This window comes from Triticum urartu, unplaced genomic scaffold, assembly GCF_003073215.2.
Source record: "Triticum urartu cultivar G1812 unplaced genomic scaffold, Tu2.1 TuUngrouped_contig_5987, whole genome shotgun sequence".
Taxonomy (NCBI): domain Eukaryota; kingdom Viridiplantae; phylum Streptophyta; class Magnoliopsida; order Poales; family Poaceae; genus Triticum; species Triticum urartu.
Genome location: NW_024116708.1, coordinates 1 through 8,469, shown reverse-complemented (window position 1 = coordinate 8,469; position 8,469 = coordinate 1). Strand labels below are relative to the sequence as shown.

The 8,469-nt window shown below is 43.7% G+C and overlaps 1 non-coding gene and 1 pseudogene across 1 annotated transcript; both read right to left on the bottom strand.

The window, feature by feature from the left end:
- Window positions 1-3,152: 3,152 nt before the first annotated feature.
- Window positions 3,153-6,247, bottom strand: LOC125529975 (annotated as a pseudogene).
- On the bottom strand, window positions 3,325-3,398 carry TRNAD-GUC. The gene has a single exon. It is a non-coding gene; the product is annotated as a tRNA-Asp (tRNA).
- Window positions 6,248-8,469: the final 2,222 nt, after the last annotated feature.

The window sequence follows — 8,469 nt, the reverse complement described above, 5'->3', positions numbered from 1 at the left end:
GCGGTGGAAAGCGAGGCCGCGCCCCTCACGCGAACTTGGGCCGGCCCAGGTATGTGGCAGGCTTCCCTAAATTTTTTCGTTTATTTTTGTTTGTTATTTTTATTTTCTGTTTTTTTTTCTTTTTTAGATTCTTTAAAAATCTTCGAGATTTTAAAAAATTCCTTTATTTAAAAAATATCAATTAAGTTTTAAAAAAAGTTCCAAAATTCAAAAACTGTTCGTGAGTCCAAAATTTGTTCTCAAATTGAAAAAATTCTCTTAAATTTGAAAAGTATATTCTCGAATTTTAAAAATTTCCTTGCATTCATAAAATGATCCGAATTTTAAAAAATATTCATGAATTTCAATAAATGTTAGAAAGTTTTAAAAAGTTTCCGTGAATTCTTAAAAATACGTGTGAATATTAAAAAACGTTCTCATATTTGGAAAAATGTCCATGAATTCAAAAATTGTTAACGAATTCAATAAAAATGTTCACAAATTTTAAAAAATCTTCACAAAATTAAGAAGAAAAAATGAAAAAGTAAAAGGAAAGAAGAAGAGGGGGAAAATGCGAAAGAGATAAAAGGAAAGAAAAAACATGCGAACAAAACAAAAGGAAAAGAAAAACCGATAGGCAAATTCCAATCAGCTACAAAACACAGCCGGACTTCTATGCTTGGCGGTATTAAAGGTCGGGCCTTTTCTCAGGCCGATCATGCTACAGGATGGTTGTAGAGGCAAAGTATAGACGGAAGCATGGTTAACGGGACAAACAGAGAACTCGGATATGTTGAAACAAGAGAAAGAATGGAAGAAGCTGTGGGGGGTACAGGTGCCTACCAAACTTCGAGGCGATTGGCCCGGGCGTCTCCCCCGACGGGCCAAGAACGAGTGAGGAGGCATATGACAGAAGATGCAACCTGTCCGATCTGTTTGGCAGTTGTCGACTCATGGAGGCATGCTCTCCTCAACTGTAACATGGCCAAAGGAGTGTGGTCACTCCGGGATGATGATGCACTACTCCTGGTCTATGGCGACTACTACTTGGAATTGGAAGTCTAGGAGCAGGACTAACCTTTTTCTTTCGTTTAAATAAAGTCGAGATGTAGCTTTCTCTATCTCAAGAAATTATTCCACCTCCATTCATTGGAGAACAAAGCGTTATCTGATTAGATCCTTGCTTCAAACTCAACCGAATCAAGTTTCAAAAATAGATGTGGAAGAGGCAAAGGGAAGAGCGGGGTTGCCGAATTGTTTCTCAGAGCCGGACGAAACATCTATCTCTATTTACAATACCCTTACCCCCAAGAAAACTTTGTCGAAAAAGGTTGTCATCGTAATAGGGATTGCACCTCAACATGGCAGCCCTCAATTCTGCCAATTGTGTGTGACTTGTACTCTTCTAGGCTTCCTCTTTGCCTCAAGTGATTAAACTCATCAACTACACCAACCACATTTCTTACCTCAAACCTCTCTACAATCTCTTGAATTCACTCTTGCCAAGATACTTGTCCCCTATTCACTAAGAAACTGTTGTACCAGCTTTCAGCTCTCCCCCTAAGGTGCATAGCCGAAAGTTCTACCTTGTACCAATCCGTAACTTGGTACACCGAAAAGTAATGTTCACACTTTTGTATCCAAGACCTGGCCCCTTCAAATATTGGAAAAGAAACTCTAGGAGGTTGATGTATCTGCTGCCCATATTGATATTGATTTTGCGGCCTTTGTTCTTGCAGGTATTGGTACGGGTCATGCTGTTGAGTTGGAAGCGGTTGGTTAAGGTAAGTATATATTGGCACTTCTGGTTTCATGGAATTTCCAGCATAGGGCAAAAGTATTGGTTGGGAAAATGGGATATTTGGTATTGAATTGGGTCTTGGTTGTGGTGGTGGAGGTGCAGGATTAGGTCTAATATTATCATGTTTTGAGCTGTGAGGAAGGCCATAGGTGGCTGGAAACAAGTGTTCGTGCCAAGGTTTTGAGGGGGATAGAGAGGGTTATTTTTGTGATTGGGTCTTTTAGTTGCTTTGCTACTAGAGGTCTAGGTGGTCAGGGGTTTAAAGGTCTGGAATAGGTGTGAGTGGTGGTCGTATTCAGTACCAATGGTACGGTAATTGGAGGTTCAGGCGGTTCAGGCCTAGGATAAGAGCTAGAGGCTTGTTGAGGGGTAGCCATGGTTTCAGCTTCACTGGCAACAGCTGGTAGGGACATTTGTTGTGGTGTTCTAGGAAAATGAACCATATTGCCCCTAGTTGTGTTAATCGAGCTATGCTCTTCTTCAACGCTCCGCGCCTTCAAAAAAGTAGTTTTGTTGCTTGCGCTTTAATTTAGGAGTTTCAACTTAACTAGCATATGTGCATTTGGGTTGTTGGCATATGTCGGCTACATACTGGATGCTTTTCCATCATTGTTCGACTTGCACAGAAACAATGGGTCCCTTCTGGTTTCTTTTTCTCCCTCCAAGTTTGTTCTTCACTGTAATGTGTGTCAACTCAACAAGAGTGAGCACACCCTTCCTGCTGGTCTTCTTCAACCTTTGTCTGTTCCATTACAACCTGGGTCTTCTATTTCAATGGATTTTCTTGAGGCACTCCCCAAGTTTTATGGTTATAGCTCAATACTTGTGGTCGTGGACCGTTTCACTGGCTCATTTCATTCCTCTATCTCACCCTTTTAGCTGTATACCCTATCTTGTATCCAGTAGTAAGTCTACTCTTCTTACCCCCTCTCCTCTACCTTTTGTGGCCCATCTATTAGCTTTTTGACCATCTTTGAGTCATAGCGAGACGGCTCTATCTCTTTTCACAAGTACAGCCGTAAGTACAGTTGCGGGCGTCAACGATCAGCAGTACTGAGCTACGGAAAGTCTATCGAATTATAGCTACGGAAAGTCTATTGAAAGGACCTAATCAAAGGCTACTACAGCTATAACTGACCCGCCTATGGAATCTATTGGCTCGGCTGAACCGACATGAAATGAAAGAGAGGAAGGCGGAAGCTATTGGCAAATAGAGGGGGGATGTTCTCCGTGTCTTTTAGCCCTCACTAGATGACAACTTGCTTACTTTTCACTTCTTCTTAAGCTTGGCAGACTAGTTCCTGACTGACTTGATAGTGCGATGAGCTTACTTGCTCTAGTTCTATCCTCAGGATTTACTTACCTGAGTACCTAGCACCGAGGATCGATGTAATTTACTTTCAAAAAGATGCTGTTGATGCTAACACGCATATAAATAGATGTTCCCCACTGCTTGCTCCTCTTACCCGAATGGGGTTATATGCCTTAGTGAAACTCAGGGTAAAGTGGCAGAGGTATGACCTCGGGAAGAAAGAAAGATCGGGCGGGGAAAACGGGGTTCGAACCCGCGACTTCTGGCGTGACAGACCAGCACTCTAACCAACTGAGCTATTTCCCCCTTTCGTAACTACTGTCGATTCAACAGTCACCTACCGGTTACCTTTGTAACTATACCAAAGTAGCTGTACAACAGAATGCCCTTCGCCTTTAGTACTTTTCTTATATATATTATGTTATATACTAAATGTGTCAAAGCAATAGAACTTATTGAAAAAAAAAACAAGCCCATCTTTCTCAAAAAGGAAGAGAGGGTGCGCCCCCCCAGAGAGAACCCCATTCTTTCAAGAAAGTTCTAATTAATTATGTAGAAAAAGAAATAAGGAAAATAGGAGTAAGCGAGTAGGGTCAACAAGATTCTAAACGAATACCACAAGTGACGGAACCGACGATGATGAAGAGATAAGGGGCGAAGGAGATTTTTTCTATTATTCCAATTCTTATTTATTGATTATCTAATTTATTTAGATCCATATTCATTTTCATTTGCAAATACAAACTCTCTTTCATTTTCTTTTTACTTTTGCGCTAAGGATAAGGGAACTGAGAAAAAAAGAGCTGGCTTGGCTGGTACATCAAGCATATGACATATTGCTTGTTCGGTGTGGTACACATATCTGTCAATGTCAATCAAGTAAGAAAATGCATTCCCACTGTCTGAGGAAAAGGTGAAGAATTGCAATTTATTGAGCTTGTAAGGCCCGTTGAAGTCCCCGAGAAAGGGTATAAATAGGGCTATAAGTAGGCCGTTTGCTATTGCAATAAGGGCTTATGCACTCCACTCGTAAACGAGCGTTAGAGCTTTTTGAGCGAGCGAGCGAAGCCTTCCTGGAGCTTCCCCCTTCCCTCACCCGAGAATTGCATTTCCGCTTCAGCTTCCCCGGTTTAGTTGGTTTGGAGGATTAATTGATTGGGTACCCAATCCGCATAATCTTTCAAAGTCATTGCTTCTATGACGATAGGCGTAAAGGCATGATTAGTTCCACGAATCTCACTGCACTGACCATACTAAACTCCTTCTCGTTGTACCGAGATGGAGGTAAGATTTGAACGACCAGGTACAGCATCACATTTGACACCTGAGGAAGGTACAGCCCAACTATGAGGTACATCAGCGGGTGTTACAATCATACGTAGATGAGTTTTGGCTGGTACAACCACTCTATTGTCAACTTCTAATAAATGTGATTGACCCAATTCTGGATCATCTTCTGGAATCGTATAACTGTCAAAAGTGAGTGACTGTTCATCGGAACTGTTATAGTCCGAATACTCATAAGGTTGGGTCGACGCCCGCCTCCCCCCAAACTTGACTTGCAAGTTTCCCCGCAAAAAGCTCTCCACGCCTACTCTTATTTATAAAGAGCACTATTCTTCTTTAGTTAGGTAGTTCTCCCCCCTCTATGAGACCGTAAGACCCCGGTGGAATCGAAGGCCCGCTTACTAATAGGCAAGAGGGGACCCTTTCTCGCCCAGCCCTACCTACATCAGTGAAGCTGGAACCGAGGAAGACAATGTTCAACACACATGAGACAAAATGAAGGTATGGGACGGCTAGTTCACCACGGAAAGGGATGCTAGTCGGCTTTGGCGAAGTTGTAGGCTCCAATAGATCAGATCTCAAGAGTGATTCCTCACCTATCCTGCCAGGGGCCAAGTCGAAGGCTCGAGTATAGATTCCCTATGCTCATGTGAACGGCCGGCCCGTAGATCTAAAAGGATCCATAAAAAAGACCGGAAAGTATGTTTGTCCACGAAAAAAAACTCGTTCATGAGACCTCGAATTCCCACGTTCCAGCCTGCATTATGCCAGCAGGTCCCACCCCCAATTTCTTGAGTCACCCTTATCTAAAAAAAAAAAGGACGGAGTCTATCTAGATCATAGGATCACTGTATTCAGAGGTCAATTCTCTTTCTTTGACCTCCCACCGTTCACGACATCCCTTGCTTCTCGCAAGAACGGCTCCTCGGTGGAGGAGTAGAAGCGCTGGTCCCCTTCGGTCAAGTGCTTGTGCGTGCTCTTACCTACCGTAGGACCTCCGTCCCCGAAGCGAAGAAGGAGGAGCAGGAACAACAGGTTGTCCTCTCTTGGCCCAGTAGTTCCGCAACTACTACCGTGGTTGTTGCCAACGGGGATCCCCCATTCCGAAAGGTAACGGGACCTGCCCTTAGGTCCAAAGTTGTATGCCACTGCTGTGGTGCCGATAGATTCACTACTGAAGCCCCGTTATCGGACATTGCAGGCTTAGCATCTATTTTTCGTATATCGCTCCACCACACCGAGAAGAGGTATGTGTACCTCCAGCAATAACAAGAATGGAACCATAGGCTCCTATGCTGGGAGCATTTCGGGGTATAGGTCTAACCACCTCAACTCCCCGTTTCTGGCATGCTATAGTTCTTTTAGTCTCTCGACGACGGGAATGGGAGATGACCGGTAAGCCAGATGCTTCGCGAACCACCGGTACATTTCGTTGCACTTAAATCACCCTCGTTAAGAGGCGCACTCCGATACCATTGATGTCCAATAGCTTTGATAGTAATGGCTGGATCTACTAATACCCCGTCCATTGAGTATAACAGAGCAAACGATGGTATAGCAATGAACAAAAGAATGACACTTGGAAATATGGTCCGAATAATTTCGATAGTAGTTCCATGAACAATCCTTTGTGGGATTGGATTAGTTTGCTCGTTGAAATGCCATAAAGCGCGAACCAACATCCGTGATACGAAAACCAAAATAAGAATGAGGAAGAAAAAGATATCGTGATGTAAGTCAATGATTCCTTGCATCATAGGTGTTGCTGCGTCTTGAGATCCTAATTGCCATGGTTCCGCAGCATCACAAAGAGCGATTGTGAGGAATCGACATGATAAAGAACGAAGAATCATTGGAATTTCCCATCTTTTTCAGCTATGCTCCCGAAAAGAGAAAGGAAAGGAGACTGATCTTGACGTCGGCGTTGGTTTTTCCAACGAAAGCCTTATTTAGCATGTAACGTGAACATGAGCGGACACCCACACAATCTCGATTGGAAGAAAAAGTACCATACCATTGTCGTTTTTAGGGTGAAAAAGAATGGGTCATCTTTGTCAATTGATAACTGAGTGAGAGAAGACAATCACGTTCTTAAAGCGGTCGGTTCGCCGGATTCACAACCTTCCCCTATTGGCCGGCTGCCCGTGAAACACATAGGCTCCTATCGCATTTATCGATCGAGAATGGTCTCGTCACAGAAACACTTTCTATATGATAATTTGAGAGTTGAAAGCGAAAACATTGATTTCTAGTTTGATCGGGATTTTGTACTTATTCATAAACAAGATGAAATGAATCAACATGTTAAGCATCTCATCAACTATCGTAGTTAACATACGCGTTTTCAAGTTGCATTTCGTGCTCTTTTTCGTCGCCAGCTAAATCAATCAATTTGACAAGATCGTGCATCAATCACCTCGTCCGCTAGGGAAATGCACTCCTGAATAGACTCGATTCCCCGCCCCGCATCAGTGAAATGTCTAAGAGCAACGGAATAGCTACGTTTCTTTCTATATGATAATATGCACCGAGGGGAGGAGTAGTTTCAAATAGAAGTCAAGTAAACAGATTCAAGTTAGCCCAGTTTGGTTCCTTGGAAAAGCAGTTCAAAGCAAAGGGTTGACGGGTGGTGGAGTCCCATCCCAGGTTTAGTATATAACCCCTGTTTTCCAATCCGTAAACGGTGGATTGACTTGCTCTTTATCAAATCCACATTAAAAAGGGGTTTTGTCGTTCAATGCTTTGATCCGCGCACCTTATTTCTGATTGAACCACTTCCTCGAAAGGACATCGTATCGGTGCCAGAATATGGGCTAGCGGTACACCAACCTCCCCATCAACTGCTACGCCCCGCGGGGCTTCTTCCTAGCGCTATTGAAATGATATTCCTATTATTGGTCCTAGCAATAATAGGAATACATTGAGCAAGGATAAATTCATCTCTGTCCTAGCCACACTATGGGCAATCTAGTGGGCAAGAAGAAGGGCTATCTATGAACACGAGTTCCAGAGTCCATTGTCGACACATTTATTTATTGAGCGATACTTGCAAGAGATACATGAACTACCCAAGCAACGAACCGGATGTATAACAAACACAACACCTAGCTTGCGAGGTACAGAATGGTTACCGCCGAGCATTGGGGAGGTTGGTGTGGTCTGTTGAAGTGACTGTGGCGTGTTCCTGGGGGCGTCCGCGGTAGTATTTCAAGGTGTGACAGAACTTGCTACTCTGGAGGCGTGCGCGTGTAGAGAAGCTTTAGCTCTTGCGGAGGACCTGGCCGTCTCAAAAGCACGCATTGCATCTGACTGTCTGAGAGTCATAAACAACCTAAAGAGCGAGCGGAACTTAGGCGAGTACTGCATGATCCTTTGAGAGATTGACGATAGAAAGACGAGACTACAGAGTTACGAGTTTGTCCATGAACACCGCGCAAGTAATGATGAGGCACACAAATTAGCTAGATCATCCACTACACTTTGTATTTGTAGACATGTGTGGCTTATTGATCCACCGGATCACATTTGTGTCCCTTTAAACATTATTCAATGAAATAAAGTGTGATGTTTTTCTAAAAAAACCTGGCTCATGGAAGGTTCTACAATCTTCTCAAAAGAGGTGGGTAAAAACCTAGAATGGGCCGGCCCATACAGAAAACATGGCGTACAAGAGGCTGCGCAGTAGGTCACTATCCTGTGCGAAATAGGAACTGCTGATTGAACTTGTTCTTTTATTTTTGAGAGAAGAGATGTTGTGTGGGACGTTTTGTGGGCCGCAAGCCCATCAGACTTATATTCTTTTTTAAACATAGTACAAACGCAATGTACAGACAAAACAAATGGGGAAAAACCTAGAAGGCGAGTGATACACGCCGGTCCGCCGGACGAAATTTCGGCCGGTCTAACCACGCACGTACGATTTGATCTATAACAGCCGCTCGATTCTTCTTCCCCAACTGCTTCGCTACAAATAAAAAACATGGCGCCTGTTCGTCCTGAGAGTTCCTGTGATCCCCAATACGACAGCCAACTCGCCGGCCTTCCACATCTCCGTCGGCCGCCGCCCTCGTCGCCGCCGGCTGACCCCCGT